Source organism: Manis pentadactyla, chromosome 14 (assembly GCF_030020395.1).
Source record: "Manis pentadactyla isolate mManPen7 chromosome 14, mManPen7.hap1, whole genome shotgun sequence".
In the NCBI taxonomy this organism is placed as follows: Eukaryota; Metazoa; Chordata; class Mammalia; order Pholidota; family Manidae; genus Manis; species Manis pentadactyla.
Window position 1 is genome coordinate 44,684,026 of NC_080032.1, and position 25,832 is coordinate 44,709,857.

The 25,832-nt window shown below is 37.8% G+C and overlaps 1 protein-coding gene and 1 pseudogene across 2 annotated transcripts in view; one reads left to right on the forward strand and one right to left on the reverse strand.

Moving 5' to 3' along the window:
- UBE2E2 (ubiquitin conjugating enzyme E2 E2) overlaps positions 1–25,832 on the reverse strand; it is a 341,224-nt gene that overhangs the window by 151,211 nt on the left and 164,181 nt on the right. The window lies entirely within an intron of this gene.
- LOC118912733 (elongation factor 1-alpha 1-like) overlaps positions 12,128–25,832 on the forward strand; it is a 52,896-nt pseudogene continuing 39,191 nt past the window's right edge.

Here is a 25,832-nt window from a genome sequence, read left to right on the forward strand (position 1 = left end):
TGGCTCCTGCTCCACCCCCACATCTCCAGGTACCTTCCTTCTTTGTGAGGGCTTCATCTTCCAGCTGGTAGTGAGACGGTTCCAGGAGCTCCAATCCTGTATCTAGGCAGGACCACCTCCAGAGGAGGAGGAGAGAGCATCAGTTCCTGTATTCTCTTTAACAGAGCAAGGAAAACATCTCCAGACCCCACTCTGCCAGCTTTCTGTCATGTCTCACTGCTCAGGTCAACACACACGAGGCAAATATGATTATTACGAATGGCTTGGACTAATTCTTGGGTGCAGTGGATGTCAGGTCAATTGCAAATGACGACTACAATCATTTTTCTACATTTGTTCATATCACATTCCTGTCTAGATTATTTCCCCTTCTCCATTTCTTTCTTCCACGGTCTCTATTCCTCTGCTTAGCCATGTCTTTCAACCTCACTGCTCACCTCATGTCTGCTTTCCCTCCTAACCCCCATCAAATATGTTTGGAGTGTCAAGTATAAGCAGAGACAGACCTGGAGATATAATAGCAAGGTAGACAGCCCCTACCCTCATGGGGCTTACACTCTAGCATGGCAGCAGACAAGAATCACAAAAACAGATCAAGCAAGAGTAGCACTTAGAGGTTATAAAAATTATAAAGGTAACAAATAGGGAGAAAGGGAGCTATTTTAGCTATGTGGTGGTAAAGAAAAGCCTCACTTCACAGTGATATTTAAGCTAAGACCTACAGAATGAGAAGGAGCCCTGCAGGAGCTGGGAGGGAATCCAAATGTGCAAGGTCCCTAGCATGGGGAAAATTTGTTTTGAGGATCTTAAAGAGGTTCTCAAATTGAGTAAGAAGAGTGTGAATATAAAGGCTGATGAGGAAGATGAGGCCAGGTCATGTAGGGTCTTTGAGGGCATGGTAAGGAACTTAGAATTAGATTTTTATTCCAAGCATTCTGGGAAGTCAAAGAAGGGTAAAAATCTCATATTTTATTAAGATCACTTAGGTCACTCTATAGAGACTGGACTGGGGGTGGGCAAGAATGCTAGCAAGGAAAACAGGATGCTGTGGAGATGAGATAAACTGGTGATTTATTTTGTAGGTGCAATGGATAGGACTCAGTGGTGCATGGCATAGGGGGATGAATGAGAGGTAACAATTGATTTCTACAGTTCTGGCATGAGCTACTGGGTGAATGGTGTGCCATTTTGAGTTGGGAGAAGATTGGGGGCAGGGGAGAGGGTTGCAAAGAAGTTTGGAGAGCAAAATCAATTGCTTTCCTTCAAAATGCAAAATCTGAGATGTTTGTAAGATATCCAAATAAAAATGTCAAGCAGACAGTTACACAGATGGGTTTGGGGCTTGGGGGAGACAACAGAGTTGGACATACACACACAATACATCCATATATTTGGAAGTCAATAGCCTGAACAAGTTATCCCATGAAAATCTGGTATGAAACTTGAAGATAATATGCCTAGGTATCGACTTGTCGGGTGTATTTATCCTACCTAGTATTCTCTAAGCTTCCTAGATCTGTAGTTTGGTGTCTGTCATTAATTTGGGGGAAATTCTCAGTTATTACTTCTTCAAATATTTCTTCTGCTCTTTCCTCTCATTCTTCTCCTTCTGGTATTTCCACTATATGAATGCTATACTTTTTGTAGTTGTTCCACAGTTCCTTAATATTTTTTTCTGTTTTTTTCAGTGTTTGTTACTCTTTGTTTTCTCTTCTTGGAAGTTTTTCTTGACATATCTTCAAGCTCAGAGATTCTTTCCTAAACCATATCCAGTCTACTAATGAGCCCAGCCCACTCAGCATTCTTCAATTCTGTTACCCTGTTTTTTTTCTATTGAAGTATTATTGATATACAATCTTATACTGGTTTCAAATGTACAGCACAGTGCTTCAACAGTTATACATATTATTAAATTCTTACTCCCTCTAGTGCATGTTACTACGTTTTTTATCTCTAGTATTTCCTTTTGATTCTTTCTTAGAAAATCCATCTCTCAACTTACATTGCCCATCTGTTCTTGCATCCTATTTTAGCCATTAAAGCCATAGCATTTTATTCACAGTTTGTTTTAAATTCCTAGTCTGATAATTCTACCATCCCTGACATACTGGAGTCTGTTTTGGTGTGTGCTCTGCCTCTTTAACCTGTGTTTTTTGCCTTGTAGTATCCCTTCTGGTTTTTTCTTCATAAGGCATGAGATACACTGTGTAAAAGGAACTACTTCAACAAGGCTTGCGTAATGCAGTGGTAAGGTACAGCAAGAGCGGAAGCATTCCAGCCCTATGACTAGGTCTCAATCCTTCAGTGAGCCTTTCCCTCTGAATGGTGAACTTTTTTAAGGGCTTCTCAGTTTTTAACCTCCAACTGAAGTGGAATAGGATCGCTAGAGTGGGCTGCAGTTAGGGAATTCTCTTCTCCCGGGTCGGTTAGGCTTTGATAAGTGCCAGTTTGGGTGCTGGTAAAATACCTTGAGGGCAGCCCTGGTTATAAAACAGAATACTCTGGTGTATTTCAAAATGGTTCTTACCCCCTCTCCCTGAGGGGTTCATTCTGAGAATACTCTGGTGTATTTCAAAATGATTCTTCCCACAAGCATGAGGGGTTCATTGTGAGAACCTAGTTGAGCGCCTGGAGGTAACACTACAAAAATACGTGGGTCCCCATGACTGGGACTCCTAGAGTATGGTAGCTCTCAGACTTGTCCATCTGACTCTCTGGCCATTCATCAATCATAGGTCAAGTTTTCCTATCCCACTACTGGTTCCCATTAAGTAAGCTGTGATTCTCCATATTCTCCTGTCTCTCCTGTTTTGGGGGCAGTGGTCTGCCCTGTGACCTCACTTCTCTGACAGATCTCCAGAGTGTCGTTAATTTTCAGTCTCCTCAGGTTTTAACTTGCTAGGATGGATTGACAACTTGCAAGCTCCTTACATGCCACACCATAAAGTGGAAGTCTTGTTTTTTGAATTAAAGTTTAGAAATGGATGGGACTTTAGAGACTATCTTATTTGAATCTCTTCTTCTTAGAGACAAGAATGCATGGAGAGAGGAAAAGTTAAATGACTTGTCCAAGAACCCAGAGCTACTTAGTCATCAGAACCTGATTAGATCCCCGTATTCTTTGCTTCCTGTCTATGACTAAAAAGCCCCTTTGTTTTAACTGTAGGATAGTTAAGTCTAAGAAAAAAAAGTGTCCTTAGTTACAGAGACACATACTGATATATTTACAAGGAAATAATGTGACGCCTGGGACTTGCTTTAACACCTGAGGTGAGATAGGAGTCGGTAGGTGTACAGTTAAAGCACTACTGGCTATGTGGTGACGAATGTGATAGGAAAATAGGCTTTGTTATAATAATCCCATGCTTTGCACATATTTGATATTTTCCATAGTCAATTGGTAAAAACACGGCAAAGTAGAAAAGAATGAAACAAGTGTTTATTTTGACGTTAGTTATTCATTCATACTATTAAAGAATTGATGCTATTATTAGAAGGTTTGTAAGTAAACAGGCACTGAAAGTTGATACCAACTTAAAAATAACTTGGTTTAGTACATCTACCAAATCATGGGTAAAATAAACTTTACCAGTTATAAATTAAATTGGTTTAACTTACTTACATTTATTAATTATATACAAATAACTTAATTCATAAAATTCAGTCATCCTTCTCTAAACTTAAATTGCTTTATCTATATTTATTAATTATATACAAACAGTCATAGTTCTCTAAACTCCCCCATTACTGTAACATCTCCTAGCTATCAGAGTATCTCAGCCCCAGCTGAGATCAAACTGACAGAATGTTTAACTGCAAACCTCTTACACAAAATATTAACTCAATTTGCTTTTTCATTTTCAAATGAAATATTTAGCCTCCAGCAGAGGAATTTTCATTCATGATACAATTTGCACAAGATTGTAAAAAGAATGTTCATTAATCCAAACAATAGGATTAAGTTTTCTTTATTTTCTAGAAGAAAAGTCATAAAATTCGGTATCAGTTAAGGCAAACACAGGAAAACCAAAGGTATTCAGGTCCATTAATATTTGCTCCCCACTGAGAAGGGTTAGTCAGCCTCTAGCAGAGGAGATGTCTCAGCTGACAGCTTCTTTTCTGCCTGATTGTAGATAAATGAGTGCAGTCAGGAAACCACTTGTACCTTAATATGATAACTGAAAGTCTTTGCTATCTTTTCATTAATATTGGACTACAAATTATGTAGTCTTTGCTTTATTTCTTAGACTTATCTGGTTGAAGATAGAAAAGAAGCTCCTTAAAGATCAATATCTTACTTAATTTTGTATTTTCTGTAAAGTTGAATTAAATAAAATTATCAGCAGAACTTATCTTTCCAAATTAGGGAAGAAAAACTTGAAGGGATAACTCTTAAAACATCCTCTCATTCACAGCACTCTGAACTGAAGAAGTCAACCCCCAGACTCAGTAACTAAGCCAAGCAAGATGAGCCTCTCTTAGCATCATGAATTGAAGGAGGATGTGGGATTCTGTTTCCAGCACTCCACTGTTAAAGCATGGTCTCCACTCTTCTTATAGATGAAGCACCAGGTACTATGTACTAATGATCTTAAGATTCAAGAAGGTTGCTCATTATCAGGGAAATGCAAATTAAAACCACAATGAGGTATCACCTCACACCAGTTAGGATGGCCAACATCCAAAAGACAAGGCACAACAAATGTTGGTGAGTATGCGGAGAAAGAGGAACCCTCCTACGCTGCTGGTGGGAATGTAGATTGGTGCAACCCTTGCGGAAAGCAATATGGAGGTTCCTCAAAAAACTAAAAACAGAAATACAATTTGACCTGGTAATTCCACTCCTAGGAATTTACCCAAAGAAAACAGGATCCCTGATTTGAAAAGAGACATGTACCCCTATGTTTATTGCTACATTACTTACAATAGCCAAGATATGAAGCAACCTAAGTGTCCATCAATAATAGATGAATGGATAAAGAAGAGGTGGTACATATACACAATGGAATATTATTCAGCCATAAAAAGAAAACAAATCCTACCACTTGCAACAACATGGATGGAGCTAGAGGGTATTATGCTCAGTGAAAAAAGCCAGGCAGAGAAAGACAAGTAGCAAATGATTTCACTCATTTGTGGAGTATAACAATGAAGCAAAGCGGAAGGAACAAAACAGCAGTAGACTCACAGACTCCAAGAAGGGACTAGGGGTTACCAAAGGGGAGGGGTGGGGGAGGGAAGGTGGGGAGGGAGGGAGAGGGGTATTATGATTGGCACACATGATGTGTGTGTGTGTGTGTGTGTGGATCACAGGGAAGACCGTGTAGCACAGAGAAGACAAGTAGTGACTCTGTGGCATCTTACTAAGCTGATGGACAGTGACTGAATTGGGGTACGGGGGGGACTTGATAATATGGGTGAATGTTGTAATCACAATGTTGCTCATGTGAAACCTTCATGAGATTGTACATAAATGATACGTTAATAAAAAAAAAAGATTCAAGAAGGGATATGGAATTTATTACCCTATTCTCACTGATAACATTCATAAGTGACCTAATAAAGACTTCTTAGTGAAAATAACCTAAAATAGACTTGCACAAGTGTAACAGTCCATATTCCTCTTTAAGATATGTGTTTTAAGCATCTGGTACCTTTTATAGTAACTCATTTGGAAATGAATAAATATACTGGCCATGCAAGCCTTACACAGATTATGGCTTTAGTCTGTTATAAAGTAATTAAAAGCAGTTACAACTAAAAGAAGACCAAGAACTCTTATCTAGGTCGGCAATATATTAACTGTCATTCTGACAAGAGATAAACTATTGTTAACCATTAAAGCAAGAGTTATGACAGAAATAGACATATGTTCTCATATTAAACCTTGAAAAAAGTTATGCATATTGAGAAGAGGAAATAAAATAGTATGGCTCTATTTTTGTATTTTTATTATTAAGATAACAAAAATGTGAGCAATTCTAGTTAAGGATTTTTTTTAAAATTACCTGCAGTTCACTTCACATTGCTAATGTATTATACCTCCAAGATATCTGCAGTGTTAGGACTGGAATAAACTGGCTTTAGTTATACCACCAGCTATGAAACTGTTCCATACATAGAGGAGTATGAAAACTACAGTTTCAGAGACTCTAAAGGCTTTGACTTTGAATGTTGTGATTCCTTAACACAAAAAAAGATCTTTTAAACAAGAACGGGACTGGTGACCATGAGCTGCAGATGAATAGTGGCAGAGCAGAGGGGCCCGTCTGCTCTGGTAAGCCACTGTCTCCCTACCAGTCAGTGTCATCTCTCAGGAAGAATCTCCCACCCATGCTATTTAAAATAGCCATTTTACCTGATGCCCCTCCTCTTCTGTATTTTTTCTCAATGTTCCTCTTAAGTATCTAAGAAAAATTATTTTTTTAAAAAGCATCTCTTAAAGAACCTACTATTCTGATATGATCTGATCAACATCAAGTAGCAAGTTTACTTATCTCCCTTGATTTAGAATATACATAAAATTTTAAAAATTATTCATTCATTCATTCACTATCACATAACATCTACTTAGTTATTTCTGGGAACACCATTAATGTTTTAACTTACTGTCAAATCTCCCAGTCTTTAGTCAACATTGGTAAACAAATCTCCTGCTACCATCATTATATCGCATTTCTCTCACTCAACTACCATGCCAGTATTTGGAAAAACCAAACTTGGTGTCTTTCTTTTATTCCTGCTAAGATTCATCTTCTGGGTAAGTATAAAATCATTTCCTAAGCCACGTAATGCTAGATTGTAATAGATACCAGTCATCACCTAATTACATAAAAGTTTGTGCCTACCACAAACATATTTTAAATATTTTCTGTTGCATTTGTCTAAATGATGTGAGACTTACAAATTGTCAGATCATTTAGCTGACCTCTAAGCTAATAAATACCCTATTTAACAATACACTTAAGATGCTCAAACACTATTAGTTCACACGGTATAAGACAGACCATGCTCCTACGAAAGAGTCTTAACTTTCAGAGAAGTTCTTCCTAATACTACACTCAAATCTGGCTTCCTTTAACCGGTGCCTTTACGCATTTGAGATCAAAAGGAGGGCGGATGCTACCTCTTCTACTTGGTCCACATGACCTTCTTTTTACATGCCTGAAAACAGTTCTTCCTTCCTTCCTCAAGTTAACTTGTTCTTGACTAGACAATATCTAGTCTGGGATTTTGTGGGCTCAACTACAAAGGCAGAAAAGTATACATGTACAGAACACTCCTTTCCTAGAAAGAAGGGAAGTTTTGGGAGAAGACTTTGTGGAAGAAGCAGTATTTAAATTAAACTTCAAGTTTACATATCAACGATACACCATGATTCAACATTTAATGAGCATCTTAACTCTTTACATGTGGTTCTGGTATAGATGGTAACATATATTGTAAAGACATGTCTTGGAAGTTACAAGTGTGAATGTCATTTGTCTTTAAACTACAGAAACAAGGACTAGTCAGTCCCTCAGTCAGCAGTTACAGAGCTCCTTCTGGGAAATCTAATCCACTTAAACCTTCGTTGAACAAGTACTGGGCTCCTACTGTGTGTGATGCACTATTAGTGTGCGATGCACTATTATCAGATGCTACACAGGTAACATTATGAATAGATTCCTGTATTTATGTACTTTAAATGGAAACAAATACTGAAAAATAGAAAAATGTTTAAATAAACTATAATATACTTACAGAGTTGAATAATATTAAGTCATGAACAGTGACATTGAAGATTTTTTAATGATATGGGGAAATGCTCAGTGATAAAAGCAAAATACAAACTTAATTGTACCTAATTTTTAAAAAATTACACACACACAGGATAAGAACTGGAAAGATATCAGCATGTTGATATTGATCATTTCTGGACAGTGAAACCCACACTTGGTTTTTATCAATCTTTATTTCTATTCAAATTCTCTATAAGGAGACTGATTTTCTTGCATAGTCAAAGGAAAAGTTTTATTGAGAATGTCACTGGTATTCTTGTTACAGAACTGTATCTCTTTAATAAGCAAATATCAAATTAATGAGTAATAAAAAATATGAATAGAACATAGATCATGTCCTCAATGAGCTTACGTTTAGCAGACAATTGAAACTAACAATAATGATAATTCAGGCTGGAAAATAATAAATTCTGTAGTAGATGAGGGCTACTTGTTCAAATGCTATCTCTTGGACTCTCTTTTTTTAAGCATCTGCTTCCTTCTAAATGCCTAAAAAGTTAGTTTGTTTATTTTTATATTTACATGCCAAGACACAGCAGCCTACCTCAGGGGCATTTTATCAGCATCCATGCAAGTCTGACTGCTGATTTTGAAACCTCTTAAGTGAGAAGTGAGGCAGAAGTTCACAGGATTCTGCATCCCTGAGCAAGAGGGAGGAACAGGGAGTTTCCCCACTGCATGAGGTACCAGGCAATACAAATCAGCTGAGCAGGTACCTCGAGGGAAGAAAACGTCACTGAAATCAATGATTCACTCATTCATTTAACAAATGTTTTATTCAGTGCCTAACTTTGTGTCCAACACTACTACCAGGCACAAAGGCCAGCCACAGTGTCAAGGGAAAGGGGCATGTCTCTTCTACCGCAGAGCTCACACACCAGTTTTGGTTTCTTCCTCAAGAGCATATGCACAGCATGCGAGTGGGAATAACCTCCTCAAAGCCCCTTCAAAAACACAACACAAATTCTCAAGCAATACCCACAACTTCAGGTGGTTCTGATGAAGCACTTCCCTGTACTAGTTCAAAACCCGAGTCGCCTCTACTCTAGGCCTGGCCATGCTGGATGGACCTCCAGGAGATGTGGTAGGAGACCATGAGTCACACACTGACAAACCATCACTGTGCAGACAGAACAATAACAAAGAGTGCACAGAAGGCGAAGGAGTGGTAACACTTTTCCACATGGGAAGCAGCTGCACAGGCACAGCCAGTGAAGCTCAAGGGTTATGATGGGCACATATTAGAAGTAGCATTTGTGAAAGGAAATCAGGAAGTCTAGAACAGGTGCTAAGGCCTTTAATGGAACATCCTTACTGCCAAGGGAATTCTAACCATATTAAGGTATCATTTGCAAAGTAACAGCATGACTTAAATACTGCTAAATCTGGCACTTAGGGTCATTACTGCTGTAATCATCACATCACATCACATCTTCTCCCTCTACTGTTGTTCTGAAGATTCAGGGAGTCTGTCGACATGCTAACATGAAGAGCTATCATAACAGTGGTTTTTAACACCTCCAGAAGACAGTCTGCTGTTGATAGAATGCCAGGCTTAAGATCTGCTTTTCAACAAACATTTTCAGTTACTATCATTCAGTTAACTTTTTCTTTCACAGTTACTATCTTAGCTCTAACAATTCTGTATAAGAGTAATACAACTTCAGAAATATGGGAAAAGCTTAGATTTTTATTTCCTAAAATGACCCTCGAAAAGCCAGTAAAAATCTATGCCATTATAAATCTAGGATTGACTAAATTTATGGTTGCACAGTATCTGTAATTTATTTTAAAACACTAACTGCTGACTTCAAACATTTTTTGTCTAAATTCAACAGTAGTATGTACATTTTACATCATTACCTGATGTCATATACATATATAACTGAAAGAAAAGGTTCACAAACAATATTTACTACATGCAATGTACTCCTACCTCATCCCATTATAAACAATGGCAAGCAAAAGATGTTGGTCCCATTCATTTTCAACACACCACTACATGATCAGATCTGAAACTTGAAAAAGATTGATACAGACTGCAGTATGTATTTCTGCATGCAAGTTTCTATCTGAAGCACCTGACCAGGAATCACCTCTTAGACTGTGGTTGACTAGTTTGTCAAGACTTTGTTCAGGATTTTAACTCCAGAGGGAGCTGGACCCAATGTGTTTACCTGCATCTCCAATGGACAGTTCACTTGTGAGCACAAAAGAGATAAAATTTTACTGGGGAAATAGTGTTCAAAATAGATAACTGGTGAGAAAGCATACAAACTCCTTCAGCCTTGCATGCATGGAGGAGGATTCTCTGGCAAGTCCAGTGGCCTAACACCTTCTGAGTTGCACCTAAAGTCATTAAAGTCTTCAGGTCTTGCTCCTGCACTGAACACCTTCCCCCAAATGAGTAGAAGATTCTGATGCCTAATGGGATTACAAAATTAGCTGACTCAATCATCAGAATGTTATTTTCTTGACTTAATGCTTGCCAGAGTTGTTTAAAAGATAAAGTAGGGAATTTACTTGCCTCAGAGAGGTTCTATGATTACTTTTTGTTTCTGCTTGCTAATAAAGATTTGCAGGTGGGGCAAAACTTGGAATGAGATTTCAGTTCACCTTGCTATGACACTTATCAAAAGAACTTGAAAAATATGAACAGCTAAGTTGGTTTAGATAAACTTGCAAGAGAAAGGGCCTCCTACTTATTTGTTGCCAACATAATTCTTATATAATATATAAATCAGTATTATTTCAACAAACACTTCTTTGAAACATATTTTAAATTCTAGAAAAATCTTTAGCAAGTTTTCAGGTCCTGAAGTATTATCTCAGTTTCTCTTTAGTAAGTGATTTTACTACATTCTAATTCAATTTTGTTTTTCAAACTACAGAGAGCAGATGCTACATTGAACTAAAATTTGGCATAGAAAAGAGGAAATAAGAATGGAAAAAAAAAAACAGCCTACATTTAAAGAGTAAGGAAAAACTTCATTCTATCAAGAAAAAAAAAGAAAAACTAATCTCAATGGGAACATAATAAATTTGAGTCTTAACTATCTCTAATTTGTCAAGTCAGAGTTTAATATTTGCTTTAAAACATGAAACAGATGTACCCTTTATAACCTTAAAATGTGATACTTCTTTAAAAATCTGTTTCACCTTCTCATGTAACTAAGCAGAATGTTTAATTATATTCCTCATTATCTTTGTTGATTACTCTGTTGTTCTCAACTTTTTTTTTAATAGCACAAGAACATATACAAAGGAATCTAAAACACCATGATTGAGTTCCTAGCAGTTTAAATCTGGCAGAAAGCAATTCATTCATTGTGGCATTCCTAAAGCACCCAGCTAGGGAGTAGTAGCATACTCTAAGGCAAGGCTTGAATAGTGCTACTATAGCTTATATGGGTGTAAAGTTTTTTAAAAAGATATACACATATAACCATGTGTAATAACAATGCTATTAAAATATACTTTCTAGTTGTACTACATACAGATATTGGGGAAAGTAATGGACACCATGAAAAGAACATCTCAGCAATACTGCTCAAAGTGTAGTTTTCAGACTCATACTAATTTAGATTCTCTGGGGTTTGGGCCTGGTAAATAATATAATTAACAAGGAATTTGAGAAGTTAATTGAGTTACTGAAGTTTAAGAACCACTGAATTAGAAATTTGTGGAAGACACACACACAAATTCAAAACATTTGAGTTTTACAGTTCTCCATACAACAACATGCAAAGAAAAATGCAATGTGTTGTTTAATTAAATGGTACCTGAAATTTAATTGGGGATACAAGCAAATCCCTAAAATAGTTAAATACAAGGTAGTAAATTGTCATTTAAGTACTAAACAATGAAATTATTATACCATCATTTCTAAAGAAGTAGTGCTCAGGAGACATTGAGTGATGAGAAGCTGGTAAAAAATTTGGTTTTGTAAAGGAGTTAAAACTGGAAATGACTGGAAAAATAATTAGATATTTCAGAAAAGCTGACTTGGTGGCAACTCTTTAAAAAAAGATTAGCTGACAGTACCAATTTAAATAAGCAATGGCAGTTAGCAATCATCTGGCTGTGAGGGGCTTGGTACCTGAGAGAGGCTGGTGCCAATGAGCATGGATAAAAAGGGATGATGGGCATAAACCCTGAAGTAAGTATTCACAGGGCTTTGTGTCTTACTTAATGCCCAAGAGGTGAGATATTCCCAAGAAAGAAGTTCAGATGAGAGACTGGGGTGGACAGACACAAAAATGGAGATAGAGATTTGAGTGCATGTTGAGAGGTAAGTGTTCCAAGTTGTTGTAGGAAACCCCATCTATCATCAAAGAGAAGAGCACATGACAGAAGAGCAAAGGCCAATGCTGAGCTTTGGTGAACGCCCAACGAGGGAACTGAAGAGAGACCGAGTCAAGAGTCAAAGAGGAAGTGGCTGGAGACGGAGGACACAGGAAGGGCTGCATCATGGAAGCAAAGGAAAGAAGGTTCCATGGAAGAATGAGTCTCCCATTGTGAAAAAGGAACAGAAAGGCCAAGGAGAGTAAGAACTATGAAAATGTGACGCAGTCTGTGGGTGACCAGAGGTCAGCAGGATCACACATATTTTTTGTCAGGATGTATTAAAAGCCAAAAGAGAGGCAAAGACTTGAGATGCTGGAGAAGACAACAGATGTCATCTTAGATTTAGTTTTCAAATTTGCTTAAGACTATCTAACTCAGTTGGCAATAGATACACCTCACAATAAAACCTATACAGGCACAACCTCTGTTATTCATTTGGAAATCTGCCATCACAGTTGCCTATTTCTTTCATCTAATTATTTTTAAATGGTTTTCACCTAACACAGGACAGAGTAATATGGAGAGAAATTATACCTATTTAGTATACATCCACTCTTCTCCCATTTCTCCCTAGGTGCTGGTCTGCAGGTTCCCTCAGGTCCCTAATGTGCATTGCTTTCTGCTTCGAAACCCCATCTCGCAGAGTAGATTAAGACGATGAACTAATTGACTGAAAAAAAGGAGCAGATTTGACATATATTGACCCTCATTAACCTTTCATAAAATACCACAGGAAGAAAATGCTTAACCTAAAGAATATGTTTTTAATGGTTTCATCTCCAGTCCTACAGATGGGGCAAGAAGGGAGTGAGATGGATGTGGGAAGAAGGGAGACTCCCAGGGTCCCTTAAAGCACACCTGGTGAGTGGTTTCCTATTTCTTTTATTTAGAAGAGCAGCCTTGCATTGGACAAGCTCTTTTACCCTCTGGAAAATTTAGAATCATATAGTAAAACTACAAAGTTTAAATTAGCAGGATGGCTGAACCTGATACCCCTACAGTGTTCTTCTGCAGATACCACTAAAATGAATTTCCCATGGAAAGTTACTTCCTTAAATTCAGTTCTTACTGTCTACTAGACTAGGACACAACTTGATGCTATTTTAATATGGCTTCCTTTTCTTGGGAAAAAAATGTAATAACAGTAACAATAATACATGTCTATAAAGGAAACAAGAAAATATGGGTAAGAGGACAGGGAGGAAAGCTGCCCAGAAATATCTCCTGCTGTTAGGCACAGGATTTGTGGGGACATAGAGAAAGTTAAGGGAACATTACTTCAAGAAATATCTAAGCTGAAACCTGAAGAAAAAACAGGCCAAGGGGAAAAGTGGGGTGTGGGGAAAATGGACATTCCTGTGGCCAGGATCCTCACCCGACCCGAAACCACCTGATGATGTAACAGGCCTGCTGCTGGGCTGCTGCTCCCACACCCTGGGCAATGAGCTGCTACTGACTGACTGACAGCTCTATCACTCTATGTAAAGAGCTCTGCCCAGCGCTCTGCGTGGAGTCAGAGACAGAGGTGGGTTACGGACCTGCAGACTGCAGGATGAATACGATTCTAGGGCTCGGCCTACCACGGGGAGAATGAAGCCAGGCATAAACCTTTTCACCCCAAGAATGTTCTAACGTCATTTCTCGGGCTCACTGAATCTGTAGTGAACTTTCCTGGGGCTGAAACCCACTGGCAACACATGGGGAGAGAAAGTGTTTCCAGGCTGAAGGAACAGAATCTTTTTCACCAAAAGGAGAAGAAGGAGCATTAGCAGTTTAGGGAAATAAAATAGTTCAGACTGGCCTAGACTCTGGGGGGCCAAGGAAGGGGAAAGTACCAAATGTTTAAGGCTGGGTTAATCTCAGTGACTATAAATGGAATTTAGAATTAACACCTTCAATCTCTTCCCTGAAGATTTATAGGTAAAATATCATTAGGAAAAGATAAAGTCAATGGGATATTAGCTATACTACTGCAGAGATCAGTAAGATATGATTTTATATTTAATGGCTTCAAACACATTATGTGTTTCTATTAAAAAGCTAAAGGGAACTTTTTACCTAATTAGTGTTAATCATATGATGTGAAGTTTAACTTTTCAGTAAGTACCCTATCTATAATGAATACTTTCTTTAGTTTGTCAGTTCTTCCTTACAATGTCCATCACATTGGTTAAGAGCCAAAAATATAAAAAACAATGATACTCCACCTGGAACACTTGTTAAAACCCAAGTTTCTGAGTGCCCCACCCCAAGTTTCTGGTTCTCCCAGTATGGAGTGGGGCTGCAGGATCTGTATTTCTGACAAGTTACCAGGTGATGATGGCATTGGGGTCCCGAGGCCACCCCCCTCGGGAACCGTGGCACTAGACTGTCACATGGTAAGTGTACTTGCATAAAGGTACAAGGAAAGGGGGGAGCTGTCTCTGAACTCTTACCTATGGTAGTAGGAATCAGGTATCCCAATCTAACTTAGTGGAATTTGCATTTCCTAAATATCTCAAGGAACTGACATTCCAATCTTCCTGTTTGAATTTACTATTATAAGAACCAGTAGAAATTCTAACAGCCTACCTCTAACCTCACAAACAGTGGTTAAATAGTTTAATCTTTTCAAAAATGTCTGGTAAGGAACATCAGCTAAGAACATTGTACTCTGAGAGGCAACTTAGGCTTGCTGCGCCTATTACTAAGTGTAATCATAGCCTTCCAAATGATTTGGTGTATAAGTAAGCTCCTTTGTAAGGCAAAAAGATTAACATGAACAACAATCTTTTCTTTAAACAAAGAAAATAAATTTTAAGATTGTGAAAATGATAATTATAAACAACTACAGTGCATTTTATTGACTAAGGCCAGCATCTATATATTAAATGTTATTTTACTTAATTAAATAAGATGATAATTGGTAATTAATTCTGCATCATCTCTGGGGGGCCTGCCATTTCTTTGAACACAAGTTGGTGACAAATGTGGTCCGTACTGTCATCTGAATGTGTTGTTTACACAACAATTTTAATTATCATGACAGCTAGTTTTATGACCAGTCAATATAATTAATTTTAATCCTCTCTACACATATATGTCCACACTGTGGAAAACTAACTGTGATTGCACTTCTGCTCCAATTAGGTTAATTTAATAATACATGGCTAACAATGATGTATTGAAGACTTTCACACTGATGAAAACAAAAGTATGTGTAATTATTACAACTAACAGGCACTGAATCTCCAGACAGCGCACACTGCACTAAATTTTCCCTCTCAATCTCAGTCTTCTAGTTGAAGGAAATGAGCCACAGAGAATTTAGTGACTTGACTAACATGATACAGCTACTGAGTAGGTATTTATTGTCCTAGACAGAGATAGGACATTTATATCATGCTTTTATTATAGAAGAAACTAAGTAATTCTAACTTGCAGTAATGAAAAACTAAAATATTTAATTTGGCAAACATACATTTGACCTCAATTCTCTTTTCCTCCCAAATCTTCTTGGGAGGTCCTCAATAATCAACACACACGCAGGTGAGGCCCAGAATTATCCTGAGATCCCCAAGGGCGAAAACAGGAGTGGAGCTTCACTTTCCTCCTCACCAGGCAAGAGCCACAGGACTGGCAGTATAGGACAAGGCCTGCCCCTCTCTCCACGGCCTAGGAGCCTGCAACAAAGACTAGCAGATTAGGGCAAACGGAACGCAGGCCTCTGGAGCCCTGCAGGGTCCAGTCCTCCCAACACCAGGCAGCTCTCCCTCACGTGCCAAACTGCTTCTGGACCTTGCTGACCGTGACTGCCACGCATAGTTTACAAGCAGAGAGGGCTCTTCCCAGGGCCTCAGCTGAGGGGGAAGAGTACACTGCCTGATTGCTGGACTTTCCTAGGCCTTGAACAGTGTTTCTGCTGTGATGTGAAATACCATCCTTGATTCTTCCGAGCACTATTCTGCAGGGATCACTCTAATGTGTTCATTAAATGACTTAAAATTTGGAAACTATATACCAGTTCCAGGTGGAAGAGGGGAGAAGAAGGAAAAAGAAAAAAGGAGAAGGGAACGAAGAACAGTCTTTGCTCATTGTTTAAGTGTTTTTCCTCAAGAATTTTCATTCCTTTTTCTTAAAGCCCTCCCATTTGCTACCAAAGCACCCCTACAGATACCTCTACCATTAACGTTACATTGGACATCACTGCGTGTTACCTGTCTGCACCCCACACTAGATATAAATGCCCTGAGAGTGGGGAAATTGGATATTTTCTGTTTTCTGTTATCTACACATTATCTCCACTTGGTACCCTGGACAGGATTCATATTATCTCTATATACTTCAGTTTTTCCATCTTTTAAGTGGAGATAATACATATTCTAATTTCACTCACAGGGTTATTATAAGGGTAAAATTAGTAGAAAAGAAAAACTGAAAGTAGTACATACTTCATAATTAACAGTGTTTTTCAATCCTAATCCCCTTAAATACCCTATAATGTTATTAGAACATTTATAACATCCATGCCTCATTACTTCATGAGTATGCTAAACTACAGGATTGATAGCTAGTTATCTGCCACCATACCTTTCTTGTATCTTTACTCTCTATTTCTGGAAATCTTCATCAAGTATATGAACAATGAAAAATAAAGATAAGGAAAAAGCAAGAATCATATCCTACAGGTTAAAAGTGATGTTTAAATGCTGTAGAGAGAAAAGAAAAACACATCGGAAACATTTTTAACCAAACAAAATATTCTACACAAAGGAGAATCATCTCTCACTTAACACAAGTTTCCATTATGTGTTAGGGAATTGATATCTTCTTTTAAATTCTGCAATTAACAATTTTATAATAAAACCAAGAATATATAAAATCATGACTCTCAGTCTACACTGGAAGCTAGTTCTTCTGCTTACCCTGACCATGGCCCCTACACCAGGTTAAAATTGTCTACCTCAAAAAGGTATATTCAAGTTCTAAACGCCAGAAGTTGTGAACGTGATCTTATTTTAAAAGTGGGTCTGTGCAGATTTATTAAAATAAGATGATATTAGAGTAGGGATTAGACCTAAAGCCAATGACTTGTGTCTTCTTAAGAGAAGGAGAAGGAGATCTGGATACACAGATATACACAGGGGGGAAGGCTGTGTGCGTGACCAGGGAAGCAGAGACTGGGCTGATGCAGCTGCAAGTCAAGGGACTCCAGGGAGTGCTGGAAGCCTCTGGAAGCCAGGAAGAGCAAGAAAGGATTTTTTTCTAGAGAATTCAGAGGAAGCATGGCTCTGCTAACACCCTGATTTCAGACTTCTACCTCTGCAACTATGAGAAAATACGTTTCTTTTGTTTTAAGCCACCGAGTTTGTGGTAATGTAATAACAGGTAATGTTGTGGAAATTAATAAAGCCTTTTAAAGAGGAACACACATTAGTTATAGTATATGGGTATAAAATTAACAGTTTTATAGCATCCATTTTCCCAGTTGCCTTAGATTGTTAGGGGGAAAATATGTGGGGGTTAGATTTCACTGGAAGGATATTGTCTGCTCACACCTTCTACCATGTAGAAGCATGTTAATCATGGAGAAGCCATAAGGTTACTTCTAGAAATTTCTACCCAGGGGTTATGTTCTATTTACATCCTATTAACACTTGACTGTCTTGTAAACCACAGTGATTTTTGCTTTGGCACCTATCACAGCCAGAGGAACCTCGTTCTGTGGTGCAATACCTGTTCCCTAACAGCCACCCGGGTAACTCCCTCTTCTGTGCTGCTTCTTTGCTTTAGTGATGTTGTGTTAAAAGTTTAAAGGTGCTATAGACACAATTACCCTGACCCTTTCACACTCATCTTCAGGCACAGGCTGAAAGAAGAGCAAAGAAGCAGCGAAATCCACTTTCCTGAGAAAGCAAAGCTCATCGTTGGATGTGTAGCCCAAGTAACGTCATCAGAATCAACCTCTTTAATTATCAAGTATGAAAACCACACTCATTATGGGGTAATAATCATTAATCTGGTTTGGTTACTGTGGCTACTTAGATCTAATAACCTCCTACAAAGCAGAAGTGAAGCATTACTCCAAATGTAAGGGCCAGCTCTTTTAGTCACACAAAAATCACTTCTGATTTCTGATAGCATTATGTATTATCCCCAAGGGAAATCCATCAAGGGTTGATACAACCCTATGCATTTGCTCACGTTTGGTCTTACATTCAGGTAGAGGAAAATAACAAAATCTGACAAGGAGGCTCCAAATAGTAGGTGTATTCCTGATACTCCTGAAGGAAAAGAAGATGAAACTGCAGTACTGGCGAAACTCTGGGAGTTTTTGTGAACTACGACTTTTAGATACAGGCCATGAGGCCCAGCTGGGTGCTGCTCCCGTGAGCAGCTCTCAGTCAAAATTCTGCTCCCAATTTCTAACTCCAGTGTTAAATTGGAAAAAGTTCATTTCTAATTCAGGTCCTGTATATTTTACCATAAAGATTCATGACCTAGAGGAGCCAGCCAACAGTCAGTCATACACGTCAGCTGATCTAAAGCCTTACCCAGAGCTGGCACACTTACAGGCTTCGGCCTTATACCTCACTCAGGCGGGGAAAACCTGCAGCAGATACAACAGAGCCGCATGTGTTTTAACTTAAAGATTGAATCTTTGGATCCAGCCTGACCCAGATTCAGTGATTTTCCAGATAAATTATACCCATTTTTTTGACTGCTAAAGTATCTAACCCAAATAAATACTAAATGACTTTCCATTTTATTAGCACAAAAAGGAAAAAAAAACTTTATTTCTTTAAAGACACTGTAAGAGACCAATAACTTGATCTTGAGGCCACAAGTATGTAACATACCTAGCTTTAATCCTTTTCCAAAATAAATGCAAAGCATTTATTTACAGTCTTTCTAAATGGCCTTGCCTCACTAAATACAGAATTATAAGCAGAATTAACTCAGTTTTATGCTACAAAGACACTATTATGATGTACTAGTGTATTTTTATAGGTTCTTTATCAAGGTTATATTATCTTCTACCTATAGTATTTCAAGTTATGCAGGGCATCAGAATCTTTGTACATTCCTGACCTTACAGACTCATTACCCAGGTTCAGAATCTCTGGGCCAGGGACACCTTTGAAACTTTAATTATGATATCTCTTGATCTCCCCACCAATAAAAGCACACATACACATACATACAAATATCTGCACTAATTTCCGAAGGTTCTCATAACCATCAGGGATTCTATAAACCTCAAATTAAGAACTCCCTAACTAGGACTATTATAGAATCAGAAATCTTTGGAAAACAGAATTTTTAAATATTTCTATATTATTGGTAATTATTTCCAAGAAGGGTAGGCACAAGAAAAAGACCTGAAATTTTCAGGTTTTATGTGAGATGTATAATGAAGCTTAGGAGTGAAAAGGCATGAAGACTGGGATTTTCTTCAAAACACTACACACACACACACACACACACACACTCCCCATGAGAAGTGGGAGGAAGGGTGTAAAAGAGAGATGACAGGATGTGGCAAATGTTAATGGCCATAGAAGCTCGTACGTACATGGGGGTTTAACTCTATTTTTGTGTATGAAGAATATTTTCACAATTAAAAGTTTAAAATTTTTCAAAAAACACCCTCCAGCTACTCAAGACATCAAGAGGTTAAGATATAAGTTTACATTTCTGGATGCTGAGGTCCAGGCTACGGTTACAGCACCAGAACGCAGGCTTGTTACAACTAGGGCTGTGTCTATCATACCAGGTTGTCTCAGATCGCATCCCAGTCTTTAACTGCTTTCTGGGAGAAAAACAGAAAAAAATGTGACAGGTTAGTTTTGGATGAGAGCTCCCGGAGGGAGGAACAGAAGGAGAGTATGAAGCTTGATACCCGCTTGCACAGTGGTCAGGCTTTTTCAGGCCATCCAGAAAGTCAAGAGCTCACCAGAGAAAACGAAATGATGTACCATTCTGAGGACCTCCTCTGCAGAACATCTTTATAGTATATAAAGCTGAAGAAACAAATGTCCCCAAAACAGACGGAGAATTTGGGAAGAATACAGCCCATGAATTCGAACCATCACTAAAATGGTAGTTCTGAGATTTTGAATGGGCTTTCCTGCTTGACCACCCCCTAGAGCCCCCCGTGAGGACCCCGACTTTATAAAGAAGCTATGCCAGGAGAGATAAGTGAATTAAACTGAATACTCTGTGGCACAGTTTAGTAGGCAATTCATCATCAGGGAAGTCTCAAGTACTGCGGGCTGAATTTTAAAGCATTTTCTCCAATAAGGCTGGACATGCACGCCTCTGGGCACACAAATTTTCTGTAAGTTGGCAGGAGAATCGTTTCCTCATTCCATTTTGCTTACAGACAACTCAGAAGTCACTGCGGTCACAGAAGACAGGGTTAGCAGGGATAACCCTATGGATAATTTTTAGAAAACTCATTTTAACTGTTAGTTTCAATCTCCTCTTTAACAGAATACTTTTACCTAGCAACATGTAAGTCATCATAAATAAATAAAATCATTTATTTGAACTTTATTATGCCTTAATACTGTGTAGTTTCAACTGGATGCATAATATTATTAAAATCCCTTACTTACTACAAGTAAGTTCTTAAAATTTTTTTTCTTGTTTTTCCCAATAACCTCATAAATTAGGCATTAGTCTCACCACTTTACAGACATGGAAATGCAGGCATACTCACTGAGGTAAGCAGTCTGAAGTCACCAAGCAGGAAATGACAGACCCAGGGGCTGAACCTAGGTCGACCCGACCTGCCCTTACTAGTATGCTACCATTTCTACAAAGAAAGGAAGGCAAAAAGGGGATCGAAAAAGGCAGGCAGTGGACGAGGAAAGAAGAAGGGAAATGGGAAATACATTACGAAAGCTTCGTGAACTGCATGACCTTGAAAAGACTGTCTAACACTGTCTTTTACTTTTTGGTTCCATCTTTCAGGCAGCCAGTATAAATCCAGTACCTCCAAGTGATCCAGTTTTATACTCAAGTTACTGTCTTAATTCATTTTTTTTTTAAACAAACATCTATCAAGGTCCTTATAAAGATGATCTTCATGGAGAAAAGTATCGTTAAACGAGGCTAAGATTTTAACGTGGCCCTGGTTATGGAAAACTCAATAGAAAAGTTAATTTTTCTTAGTGACTGACATCAGAGACAGCACTGACATGGAATTTCTTGTTATCTTGGTCCAGACTTGAGTTGGGGATTAAAGGGTATCTCCAAACAATGAATTGCACAAATTTATAAATGCCCTAAAGTGGATAATATTAAGAACTATAAAAGTCCCTAAGTAAAGGTTAAAGCTAAATAAAATGTTAAAATCTGACAAATGAATGCAACCTAAGTCTCACTCAGACCTTTTCTTCCTCCTGTGCTCCCATTTCAGCGGGTGGCCCTATTATCAAATTCACCTGGTAGGAAGCCTGGACATCTCTGATTCCTCCAGTTTGTTTTCACTGTACTCTGACATCTTACAATTCTTAAGGGAAGTTCTTAACAGAATTTTATGGGGAGAAAGGAACTGTAGAAGTCATAGCTATGCATAACCACTTGCTAGTATCCAGACTTCCTACTAACCAATAAAATCCACAATGTGCTGTGTCAGAAGACTCAACTTTTGATTGACACTTTGCCATTAGCGAGCTCTGGGACTTCAGGAATGGAGAAAGGCACTAGATACTATTTTAGATGTTTTACATAACCTCATTCCATTCTTACAACTCAATGATGCAGATACGTCATTCACATTTTTGGAAAAGCATACAATGGCTCAAAGGGTTAGGTGCCTTGCCTAAGTTTACAAAGCAAAGACACAAATTTGGAATTCAAACCTAAATTTGTCTACTACATTATACTGTCCCATGTGATTTCCCATCTATAAAATTTTAAAATAAAAGCAAACCCAAGGATATTGCTGTAAAATACTTCTAAAAAATGCACTGATTATAGCAGCATCAACTTAAGTGCTAGCTTTGTCTGCACTTTATTTCAGCATTAGAAAAACACCAGAACACCTGACACAAAGTATACAAGCCCAATTTCATAATACTAAAAAAGTGGCTGAACTAAGAACAGTGGGAAATAGACTGTTGTAAACTATTCATATTTCAGATTCTCTTGTATTAAATATATCTACAACTGCTTAATATAATTTGACAGTGCAGAAAACTGATGGAAATCTATAGGCAAATTCTCTCTACCTGTTGCTATAGAGTACTGAGCACAGACAGACATTAGGTTTGGCAAATATCTGAATGCTAGAGTTGGCAATTATCTTAAATATGAAGCAAAAGAAAATCATGCTTTTTAAATTGCAAAAAAATGGTGATTTCAAAAAATCTATGCAAAACAAGGTACATGGGACTGCTATTAAAAAGAACTCATGAAGCAGAATTTTAAAAAACTGGTTATCATATCAGTAAAAAGTCTTAACCCATGGCTTGTTCAATCCCAAACGCTATATTTCTAACAGTTACTCAAGTGATCTATTCATCAAATAACAAGAAAAATGGACGCACAGCTCAATCCTACTAGTGTAGGAACAATTGGGTTATCTGATAAAGAATGATGATAAGAGTCTGTGGGTTATGGGTAATAAGTCTAAAGTAATTACTACCTGTTACAGAAACACTCCATTGATTTCGGCATTTATTTCTGATGAATGGATGCCATGTTGCGGAGTTAAGTGGGGAGAGAGAGGCAGAAAGAATAGCTCAAAATACTGGCATCAAATCTTACTGCAGTCATATAAAAAAACCAGTGTTTGATAAATACCAACATAGATATTCCTCATTATATGCTACACCAACATGCAGAATTTCATTACTACTGCATTTATAAATAAATTTCTTATTATTATCATATGTGTGTGTATGTAATCCAATACCATTCTCTTAGAAAATAATGTCAAAGGACAGAATCAAGAGATTAGGGGATGGGGATTTTGTTTCTGGAATACAGTACTTTGCACCCAGCTCCTGCTCAGGACTGTAGAGAAAATCAGTGAGAGAAGGCAGGAAGGAAGAGATACACAGAGAACAGTACTGTTAGATGCAGCAATGCTCCACTCTTTGGTTACTGACAGGGTTGATTCTTTCTCTTTGCTGGAAGTAGTAAGTGCTTTTTGTTTTTTTCTCTTTATTTTTAAAGTCACTACTACCCTAGTATGGCATTCATCACCTATGATCACTCGGATGATTTTAATATGCTGATGACAGAGTTCTGTTATGTGGCTGCAATGGTATCCCATAGAAAGCTAAATGTGTGTATTCAGAGACAATGAACAACTTTTCAATACAGTGTTGTGTCATCTGACATGGACAATTCACTAAAAATTGAACAAAACACAAGATGGGAATTAAAAATAAGGCCTTGGCAATTAATGGCACTAGGCTAATTTTACTAGATCACAGAAAATGAAACTAAAGATGTTTGAATGATGTACAGTTTTCAGCTGCTTTTGAAAGTCACTGCAACATCTAGGAGATCCTGCCTGTGTGTATTTTTCTGAATGCTTAGATCACATACTGTAAAGTGCAAGGATAACTGCAAGAATAATCACATTTGTTCAAAAAGTTAAATTAATTTTAGTTTCATTAAGCCTTTTTTATTTTTGCCTAGTTTTACGAAACAGATTTTTGTTAATTTGATTCTGACTATGAATAAACCATTTACATAGCAAGGTCCAATACCTTTCAGGCAAATCAGCCTGCCACTGTCACTTTCTGGGAGAAACATCCAGTCTGCATCTGAGATTACCTTGTACCCTTCCTATCAAAAAGCCTTTAGCCCATCAAGGTTGAGGCATGTCATAGGTGGCTGGGCTGTGGTTCTACCCTGGGGCTGAACCATATCTGTGGTTTGGTGTCCAAACACGTATCAAATTAATTAAGGCTCATTCTGGGCCTTCAACTGAATATCACAATGACTAAGGATCTTGTGCTGGATCAGATGGTACAAATCTTGGGAAGTTACTAAAATAAAAATGACCCTTTGTGCTACTGCTAATACATTCCAACTTAAAAGCACATAACTAGAATATTTACTTCATTTCATATATTATAATCCTAATATCCTTGCAACTATATACTTAGAGACATGTCAGATAACACTATTTTTTCTATTCTGTACTTAGTGAAAGGAGATCATATGTTATTTGCAAAGAATATCCAAATTGAAGATGACTGAAAATCTTCAGGGCATTGTGGCTAAAATACCAATGTATTTTCGAAATACAAAATATCAGCTCCTGGTACTAAAGTTCTTTAAACATTTTCTAAACATTATCAATCCTAACACTTTTACTCATTTTTTAATGGAGTTCCCAGTAATTTTTAGTGGAAGTAGAAAATCTGAAAACCATTCTGGCCAAAATGGCTTTTTAGCAATTGCTGGTGTACTTCCTCTAGCAAAGTTATCCTGAAGTTCAAGTAATTATCAAGTAGGACCACTGTCCTGAGTCTGACATTACTTGAAAGTTGTTTCATTGTGTACTAGTCTCATTTTTAGGTTTTATTCTTTGTAAATAAAGATATTGTAATTAAGTTATCAAGTAAGGGACCTAGAGTGACAAATGAGAGAAATTAAAATGAAAATTAGATCGGAAGCCAGTTTCAATGGGACATAATGGGCTTCTTTGGCTATGTCCTAGTATCAACATAACTGAAGAAGAAATTATTTTGAGGGCTAAAGGGGACAGGAGGGGAAAGTTAAGAACAATTCAGATTCCTTACAATGTGATACCTGTGAACACAAATTTTGGAGCCCATTAGACCAGGGTTCACATAAAATCCCATTTTTACCTACTTCATAGATATGTAATCTTAAGTAAACAGATTCTCTCTGACCCTCAGTTTTCTCATCTAAAAAATGGGGATGACAATATTTGCTTCATGGAATTGTGGGAATCCATTGGATACTATGTGGTAATATAGTTAGCACAGTACTTGGCAATAAAGTGGGTCAAACAGTAGCTGCTACCATTATTATTCTTGTTTTGGTTATTTTTGTTTATACTTCTTACCAAGCCTTCGTATCTAATAATCCCTGCTCACTTCCCTGGGCTTGTCCTGTATCACCTCTTCACCATACTCCAGCCACCTTTACTGTTACCTGGTAAGCAAAGCTGATTCCTGACTTAGATTCTCTGCACTTGTTCCTCTACCTAGAATGTTCTTCCCAGAGGCAACAGCCTGATGATTTCTTCTAAGACAACCAGGGTGTAGCTTAACCACTGCCTCCTGAGAGAGATTTTCCCAAACATCTCTTCTGAGGGAACATATGAGTTATTCTTTAGCAGAACCCCATCTTAATTATCTACAGAGCACATATTCACATCTGAGACCTTCTTATTCACTCATTTGATTAGTGTCTGTCTCATAACACTAGAACATAAATTCAGTGAGAACAGAGAATTGTTCACGGCTATAAATCTAGCACCCAGAACTAGTCCTAAATACTAGTATTAGAAGGAAGGAAGGAAAGAAGAGGAGGAGAAGTGGATGAAAGGAAGGAGGGAGAAAGGGAAGGAAAGTGGTCTGGGACTGTGAAAAGATGAACCTGAGGTTACTATAACTTGACATATATAGGATCTGGATTTCTATATAAACAGATAGTAAATGAATTCTTGTACATAATTACAGAACCAAAAGGCATGGGATCATGTAAATACAGCTTTGTCTATAC